The following is a 10,223-nucleotide window of genomic DNA, read 5'->3' on the forward strand; positions in this document are numbered from 1 at the left end:
GTCCCACTCCAGGGCTTGAGTTCAAAAATCCAGGCTGACACTCCAATGCAGTACTGAGGGGAGAGCTGCACTGTCCGAGATACAGTTTTTCAGCTGAGACCAAGGCCCTGTCTATCTGCTCGGGTGGATGTCAGCGATTCCATGGTACTATTTTGAAGTAGAGTAGGGAGGTTCCCCACAGTGTCCCGGCCAACATTCATCCCTCAATCAAAACCACAAAAATCTGTTATCACTCTGCTGTCTGTGGGAGTTCACTGCACACATACTGGCTGACACATTTCCTGCATTGTAGCAGTGACCACACGGCTGTAAAGCACTTTGAAACATGCGGTGGTCATGAAAGGTTCTCAATAAATGTAAAATCTTTATTCCTGCTTTAGCAATGAACCCTCAGCACATCATATCACTTTAAGGATTTTGCTTCACTTTGTAAGACTGTCACCTCCCCAGGTGGTTTTGAAGTGTTTTCACAGTAGCCTATGAGATTATATCTTTCAACACATTCCCAGCCAACTTGTTGCTTTGAGTGACGTTGAGCATGATCTACCGGCCGAGTTATGATCGAAAGCGCAACGCAGCGGGGAGATCACGCTTCTGGGATCTATCCGGTTTGCAGCGCCTTCACACTCGCGAGATGTCACGATGTGAATCCCACCCATTGTGTGCGGTCACTTTTTGACATCTGCATATTAGAGTGAGACAGCTAGTCTCACTCTAATATTCACTCCCACGATCTACCCAAGGCGATGGGATCTAATCCCCTCCTCGCCTTGGAGATCTTAGACAAGTGCTGGTCTCCACAAATGGAGGCCAGATGGAACGGCACTCATGGTGTCTCCCAAGGGATCGGAGACTCCCAGGTGCTTGCCCTCTGGGTAGGATGGCACTCTGGCAGTGCCCAGGTGGTGCTGCCAATTGGCAGGGCCCACCCCAAGCTGATATTTTTCCCACGCTACCCTTTGTGGGGGAGGCCTGAGGACCCCTTCGTAAGTGAGTTGGGGCTCTGGGGGGAATTTGGGGTCGCGTCAGGTCAAGAGATTGGGACGCCATCCATCTCCTGCACTGAGGAGTTCCGGCGAACAGAGCTCAGTGCAGCTAATGGGACTAAGTGCCACATCGTCGGGGCATTCCCCGCTGAGGCACCATCTCTATCCGAATGTCAATTTAATAGCATGGTGTTTCCAAGCACCAGGAACACCCAGTTAAACATCCTCGCTACAGGACTCTGTTCCCATTTTGGTAGCTCGCACCCTTTATATTCATTGACTCTCGTAATGTCCAAAGGTGGTTTGATCAACTGAATTGAAATCTGTTTATTGACCAATGTTTAGATCTGAGGGTTCACACATTTTTTTCTGTGAAAAACCGGGAATAGCGAATACATACCTCTTTAAGGAAAGTGAGTCATTGCATTTCTGTCGTGCCTTTCACAGGCTTTGGACTTCCCAAAGTCCTTTATGCACCCAATGAATTTACATTTGCACAGCGGCCAACCTGCACGCATGCAGCAAGGCCCCACAGACGGCAAAGTGATAACGACCGAATAACCTGATATTTTGAGATAACAATATTGGCCAGGTCCTCAGGTCCCCTGATCTTACTCGAAATACTACCACGAGATGGTCCCTCGGTTTAACATTTCGCCAGACGCACTGCGGCAGGAATGTTGGCCAAGGTTCTGTCCTTGAGCCTGTGGTTTGGGATTTGAACCCCCAACTTTGAGGCGAGCATGCAACCACTGAGTCATAGGGAACATCTCTGAAGTATCTGTTGTTACAGAGGGCGAGAGCGATGATAGGATGGCTTTCCTGTTTCTCCTTAACTCTCAACTGGGGACTGGATTTTACATGCCCTAGTAGATGTTTTCTTCAAAGGGGGGGCATGTAAAATAGGGCAATTTCCCCACCCACTCTCCTCAGGTCCACCATTAAGTTCATCTCCATAACACAGTGGTTGCAGACCACCAAAAGCAGCAGCCATCCTGCCATATTAAACAAATAATCCAGGAAAAATTGAGCTTGTCGATAAGCCAGCTGACCCCAATAATATACTGCCCATGGCATCATACGGTTGATGTGGGCAGTGGGCAGGTTTCAGTCAAAAAAAAATTAAAACACGGGGGAGGTGCTTAATCGCTTCGAGAGGAGCACTTTGTGCATCGGGGGGTAGTTCCCCCTTTGTTCCTACCTGCCAACTCTCCAAAACCCACCAACCCTCCCCACCCCATCCCCTTTCCTCAGCTAGCCAAACCTTCTTTGCCCAAGTCTCCGCTCCAATGATTTAGTAAGATGTCTTACAACACCAGGTTAGACCCCAGTCCAACGCTGGCATCTCCACATCATGGCTTCCAATGATTTAGACCAACTACAATGTGTTTGAGCTGTGGGGTGTGCAGGCAATGGGGCCAAGGCTGCTTCCAGCTGATTTTCCTTCCGAGGGGCTGAGCTGACTGTCCCCCAGAATATACAGTCCAAGATGTGTGTTTGGAGGGAGTATTTTACCTTCATAAAGTTGCGATATTTGTAATAGATTTGAAGCCAGCTTTGGATATGTTCAAATCAAAATGTAAGATAACATTCACACCACACCCGAAATGTAATCGCAACATAAACACTTATTCTATTGCGGACACAGACTAACAAACACACACACGTAAGGATGAATTATAGAGAACGAAGCATGCAGCTAGAGTATTACCAGCTGGTGTACTGGTAATGTCACAGGACTTATAATTCAGAGACCCAGGGTAATGTTCTGGGGACCCGAGTTTGAATCATAAATATTCAAATTTGAATTGAACAAAATTCTACCAATTAAAAGTCCAAATATGACCATGGAACCATTGTAGTACAAACTCATCTGGTTCACTAACGTCCTTGCGGGAAGGAAATCTGTCATCCTTAACTGGTCTGGTTTACATGTGACATCTCCAGATCCACAGCAATGTGGCTGACTCTTAACTGCCCTCCGAAATGGCCTCGCATGTCTTTCAAGGGCAATTCAGAATGGTAAACAAAAACTGTCACAGCCAGCGATGCCCACATCCCATGAAAGAATATTTTTAGAAATCACGCTCAGATTGAGTCCTTTAAAGCACGTACATTGTTTGCCCTGATGACCACTCATGGTTCTTTGCAGCTGAATAGATGTTGAAAGTCTCTGTATTCCCAGATAATAATAATCTTTATTAGTGTCACAAGTAGGTTTACATTAACACTGCAATGAAGTTACTATGAAAATCCCCTAGTCGCCACATTCCGGCGCTTGTTCAGGTACACAGGGACAATTCAGAATTTCCAATTCACCTAACAAGCACGTCTTTCGGGACTTGTGGGAGGAAACCGAGCACCCGGAGGAAACCTACGCAGACACGGGGAGAACGTGCAGATTCCGCACAGACAGTGACCCAAGTGACTCAAGTATCAAACCCGGGTCCCTGCCATTGTGAAGCAATAGTGAGAACCACTGTGCTACCATGCTGCCCAAAAGGTGAATGTCAGGAGTGGGATGGGTTATGGCCATGTTTAAGTACAGATGAACCATTTCAGGGTGAAAACAAATTAGAGCCCTCGCAATGCCCAAGTTGATTGATTGTTCGGCAAGCTTCTGTTCTCTGGTCCTGATAGCTACCAGACTGTTTGGTTTTCCCTGGTACTTTGGTGAGATATTGCAGAGCTCTGAAGTGCAAAGTGATCTGGGTGTCCGTGCATAAATCACAATAGACTGTTTAAAGGTACAGCAAGTTATTAGGAAAGCTAATAGAATGTTATTATTTATTGGTAGAGGTATTGATTACAAAAGTAGGGATATTTTGCTTCGGTTGTGCAGGCATCAGTGAGACCACATCTGGAGTGTCGTGTATAATACTGATCTCCTTATTCAAGGAAAAATGTCAATGTGTTTGGAACAATTCAGAGAAGGTTTACTAGACTATTACCAGGAATGGGTGGATTGTCTTCTGAGCAAAGCTTGGAGAGGTTAGGTTTGTAAGCATAAGAGTTTAGAAGTGTAAGAGGTGACTTGATCAAAACCTTTAAGATCTTGAGGGGTATTGACAGGGTGGATGTGAAGAGGATGTTTCCAAGTGTCGGAGAATCTAGAACTAAGGATCACCATTTTTTAAAAAATAATAATAATCTATATTAGTGCCACAAGTAGACTTATATTAACACTGCAAAGTTACTGTGAAAATCCCCTCGTTGCCACACTACAGCGCCTTTTTGGGATCACTGAGGGAGAATTCACCTAACAAGCACATCTTTCGGGACTTGTGGGAGGAAACCGGAACACCCGGTGGAAACCCATGCCTGTGCCGCCTTAAGGCAGTGTTCTTCAAACTTTTTTTCCGGGGACCCATTTTTACCAACCGGCCAACCTTCGCGACCCACGCCGGCTGACCTTCGCGACCCACGCCGCCCGACCTTCGTGACCCACACCGGCCGACCTTCGCGACCCACCATTTTCTCTTACCTTGTTTTCTGCTGACAAAAATGGAGGAAATGGTTTGGGGTGCCTTTGGCCCTCGTACACGCTCCTCCAATGGAACCTGTTGGATGAAGGTGAAGCCTTCCTGTGTCGGAAAGTATGGAGTCTCCATCTGTCCAAAGTTCTGAATTTTTTCCTGTAAAATTTTATCAAGTAACGCCCCCACCCCAAACTTGTAAAAAAAATAAAATGAGTAAAATAAATGAAAAACATGAATAAACACCCCCGAACTTATAAAAAAAAATTAAATGAATAAAATAAATGAAAAACATGAATAAACCCCCCCGAACTTGTAAAAAAAATAAAACGAATAAAATAAATGAAAAAAATAAAAATTAGATGAATAAAATAAATGAATAAAAACCACTACAGAACTCATAAAACAAAAAGCTGCAGACGTTTAAAAAAAATAGCGGCCGCACTGCGCATGTGTGCCTGATTACCGGGGCGTATTCCGCGAACATGTTAAAAAAAAAAATTCAGCCGCATTACGGATGTGTACACGATGATCGGCGTATGCGCAATGTGGCCGAATTTTTACCATGTTCGCAGCCGCTTGTAGCCGGCGTTGTGAAAAGCCGGCTGCTGCGTGGGGATTTGCGCGTTCGGGAGCGCAGCGGACAACGGTTCCGCCTGCGACCCACCTGCAGGTCGCGCCCCCGACTTTGAAGAACACTGTCCTAGGCCCAAGCATCTTCATTCATCAATGACGTTCCCCTGAACAAAAGGGGCTGATGATTGAACACTGTTCAGCACCATTCATGACTCCTCAGAAACTGAAGCAGTCTCGGTACAAAGACAGCAAGACCTGGACAATATCCAGGCTTGGGCTGACAAGTGGCAAATAATATTCATGCCACACAAATTCCTGGCACGGACTATCTCCAACAAGAGAGAATCTAACCATCATCCCTTGACACTCGGTGGCTTTACCATCGCTGAGTCCCCCACTACCAGCATCCTGGGGGTTACCATTGACCAGAAAATGAACTGGGCTCGCCATATAAATACAATGGCAGGAATCCTGTGGTGAAATACAAAACAAAACATTTCCATTCAAGGGAGACTATTCCATTCAACTTCACTTACAATTTAAGATCTTTCCAGAAGAATGTTCAGTCATAAGTTAATCTGATTCTGTCTGAAAATCACAATAGGTCAGCTGATCCTCAATGGCCATCTTGGGCAGTATTTTAGAACATAGAACATACAGTGCAGAAGGAGGCCATTCGGCCCATCGAGTCTGCACTGACCCACTGAGGCCCTCACTTCCACCCTATCCCCATAACCCACTAACCCCATCTAACCTTTTTTGGTCACTAAGGGCAATTTATCATGGCCAATCCACCTAACCACGTCTTTGGACGATGGGAGGAAACCATGGGAGGAGCACCCAGAGGAAACCCACGCAAACACGGGGCCTCACGGTAGCATGGTGGTTAGCATCAATGCTTCACAGCTCCAGGGTCCCAGGTTCGATTCCCGGCTGGGTCACTGTCTGTGTGGAGTCTGCACGTCCTCCCCGTGTGTGCGTGGGTTTCCTCCGGGTGCTCCGGTTTCCTCCCACAGTCCAAAGATGTGCGGGTTAGGTGGATTGGCCATGCTAAATTGCCCGTAGTGTAAGGTTAATGGGGGGATTGTTGGGTTACGGGTATACGGGTTACGTGGGTTTAAGTGGGGTGATCATTGTTCGGCACAACACCGAGGGCCGAAGGGCCTGTTCTGTGCTGTACTGTTCTATGTTCTATGTTCTATGTAACACGGGGAGGACTTGCAGACTCCACACAGACAGTGATCCAGCGGGGAATTGACCTGGGACCCTGGCGTTGTGAAGCCACAGTGCAATCCACTTGTGCTACCATGCTGCCCGCTTTGTAACTAAATACATGAACTAAAGTTTATCTTTCAAGTTAGGAATCTGATATCCTTACTGGGCATGACATATCACAGTAGGACATTAGGTTAGATTGACTCTTGGCGCATTTTTAATTGTTTCCTTTTACCATCACAGTGTACAGAGGTTCAAGTTGCGTACGTTCAGAAGAAATAGGAGCAGAAGTAGACAAGTCCCCTGAAAACCATAGAATTCCTACAGTGCAGAAGGAGGCCATTTCGGTCCTTCGAGTCTGCATCAACCCTCTGAAAGAGCACCATACCTACGTTTCCCCCCCTCCACCACCCCTTCCTCGTAACCCTACCAAACCTACACATCTTTGAACTTTGGGAGGAAACCAGAGTACCCAGAGGAAACCCACGCAGACACGGGGAGAATGTGAAAACTCCACACAGACAAGGCCGGAATCAAACCCGGGTCCCTGGAGCTGTGAGGCAGCAGTGCTAACCACTGTGCCACCGTGTCACCCCTTTTTATCCCAAGAAGATCAACTCTCATTCTTCCAAACTCTTTACGTATGTAAAGAGCAAGAGGGTAGCCAGAGAAAAGGTTGGTCCATTCAAGGATTTTGGAGGAAACCAGAGGAAATGGGCGAGATATTAAATGAATACTTTACCTCAGTATTCACCAGAGAAGGACTTGGTGGGTGAGGAGTATAGGCTAGAGTATGTAAATATTTGAGTCATGGTGATATTAATAAAGAGGAGGTGCTGGGCATCTTACAAAGCATTAAAATAGATAAGTCCCCAGGGCCTGATGGGATCTACCCCAGAATATTGAGGGAGGCAAGGGAGGAAATTGCTGGGGCCTTGACAGTAATCGTTGTATCCTCATTGGCTACAGGTGAAGTTCCAGAGGACAAGAGAGTAGCCAATGCTGTTCAAGAAGAGCAGCAGGAATAATCCAGGAAATTATAGGCTGGTGAGCTTTATGTCAGTGGTAGGGAAATTATTGGAAAAGATTCTGAGAGACAGGATTTACTCACATTTGGAAACAAATGGACTTATTAGTGATGGACAGCATGGTTTTGTGAAGGGGAGGTCATGCCTCACTAATTTGATCGAGATTTTCAAGGGAGTGACAAAAGATGATAGATGAGGGAAAGGCAGTAGATGTTGTATACATGGACTTCAGTAAAGCCTTTGACAAGATATCTCATGGTAGACTGGTACAAAAGGTGAAGTCACACGGGATCAGAGGAGAACTGGCAAGTTGGATATGGAACTGGCTTGGGCACAGAAGACAGAGGGTAACAGTAGAAGGGTGCTTTTCTGAATGGAAGGCAGTAACTAGTGGCGTTCCATTGGGATTAGCTCTGGGGCCTTTGTTGTTCGTGGTGTATATAAATGATTTGGAAGAAAATGTAGCTGGTCTGATTAGTAAGTTCGCAGACAACAAAAATTGGTGGAGTTGCAGATAGTGAAGAGGATTGTCAGAGGATACAGAAGGATACAAACTGGTTGGAGTCTTGGGCGGAGAAATGGCAGATGGAGTTTAATCTGAACAAGTGGGAGGTAATGCACTTTGGAAGGTCCAATGTATGTAGGAATTACACAGTAAATGGTAGAACTCTTATGAGTATTGACAGGCAGAAAGATCTGGGCGTGCATGTCCACAGGTCACTGAAAGGGGCAACACATGTGGATAAGGTAGTCAAGAAGGCGTATGGCATGCTGGCCTTCATCGGTCAGGGTATTGAAAATAAAAATTGGCAAGTCATGTTGCAGCTGTACAGGACTTCATTTGTTAGGCCTTATTTGGAATATTGTATACAATTCTGGTCGGCACACTATCAGAAGGATGTGGATGCTTTGGAGAGGGTACAGAAGCTGTTTACTAGGATGTTGCCTGGTATGGAGGGCATTAGCTATGAGGAAAAGTTAGATAAACTCAGTCTGTTCTCACTGGAACGATGGCGACTGATAGAGGTCTGGAAAATTACGAGTGGCATGGACAGAGTGGATAGTCAGATGTTCTTTCCACGGGTAAGAGTCAAGTATTAGGGGACATAGGTTTGTGCATGGGGAAAAGTTTAGAACAGATGTGCGAGACAATTTTTTTTTACATAGAGGGTGGAAAATATATGGAACACACTGTCTGGGGAGGTGGTGGGAGCAGGTACAATAGCGGCATTTGAGGGGCAGCTAGACAAATGTTATGAAAACGGTGGGAATGGAAGGATACGGACTCCGTACGTGCATACGGTTTTAGTTTAGGCAGGTACCATTGTTAGAACATAGAACAGTACAGCACAGTACAAGTCCTTCAGCCCATGATGTTGTGCCATTTATCCTAATCTAGGATCAACCTAACCTACATCCCTTCAATTTACTGCTGTCCATGTGCCTGTCCAAGAGTCGCTTAAAAGTCCCTAATGACTCTGACTCCACCACGTCCGCTGGCAGTGCATTCCACGCACCCACCACTCTCTGTGTAAAGAACCTACCTCTGACATCTCCCCCATACCTTCCTCCAATCATCTTAAAACTATGTCCCCTCGTGACAGCCATTTCCACCATGGGGAAAAGTCTCTGGCTATCCACTCTATCCATGTCTCTCATCACCTTGTACACCTCTATCAAGTCACCTCTCTTCCTTCTTCACTTCAGTGATAAAAGCCCTAGCTCCCTCAACCTTTCTTCATAAGACATGCCCTCCAGTCCAGGCAGCATCCTGATAAATCTCCAAAGCATCCACATCCTTCCTATAATGAGGCGACCAGAACTGGACACAATATTCCAAGTGTGGTCTAACTAGGGTTTTATAAAGCTTCAGCAAAACCTCGCGGCTCTTAAACTCAATCCCTCTTTTAATGAAAGCCAACACGCCTTCTTAGCAACCCTATCAACTTTGAGGGATCTATGTACGTAGACCCCAAGATCCCTCTGTTCCTCCACACTTCCAAGAATCCTGCCTTTAATCCTGTATTCAACATTCAAATTCGACCTTCCAAAATGAATCACTTCACATTTATCTAGGTTGAACTCCATCTGCCACTTCTCATCCCAGCTCTGCATCCTGTCAATGTCCTGTTGTAACCCGCAACAGCCCTCAACACTATCTACAACTACCCTAATCTTCATGTCATCGGCAAACTTACTAACCCACCCTTCCACTTCCTCCTCCAAGACATTTATAAAAACCACAAAGAGTAGAGATCCCAGAACAGATGGGACACAACTGATCACCGACCTCCAAGCAGATTCATTTCCAAACACTCCCACTTGCTGGCTTCTTTTGGCCAGCCAATTCTGTATCCAGGCAGCCAAATTTCCCTGTATCCCATGCCCCCTAACTTTCTGAATGAGCCTACCATGGGGAACCTTACCAAATGCCTTACTGAAACCCATATATACCACATCCACTGCCCGACTTTCATCAATGTGTCTCGTCACATCCTCAAAGAATTCAATAAGGCTTGTGAGGCATGACCTGCCCCTCACAAAGCCATGCTGACTATCTTTAATCAAACTATGTTTTTCTAAATAATCATAAATCCTATCTCTCAGAATCCTTTCCAATATTTTGCTCACCATAGACGTAAGACTGATGGGTCTGTAATTCCCAGGGATTTCCCTATTCCCTTTCTTGAACAGGGGAACAACATTTGCCTCATTCCAGTCATCCGGTACTACTCCAGTGCAGAGTGAGGACGCAAAGATCATCGCCAACGGCGCAGCAATCTCCTCCCTCGCTTCCCGTAGTAACCTGGGTGTATCCCGTCAGTCCTAGATCTCTTATCTATACTGATGCTTTTCAAAATTTCCAGCACATCCTCCTTCTTAATATCAACCTGTTTGAGTCTATTAACCTGGTTCACGCTGTTCTCATGAGCAACAAGATC

This window comes from Scyliorhinus canicula, chromosome 13, assembly GCF_902713615.1.
Source record: "Scyliorhinus canicula chromosome 13, sScyCan1.1, whole genome shotgun sequence".
NCBI lineage: Eukaryota > Metazoa > Chordata > Chondrichthyes > Carcharhiniformes > Scyliorhinidae > Scyliorhinus > Scyliorhinus canicula.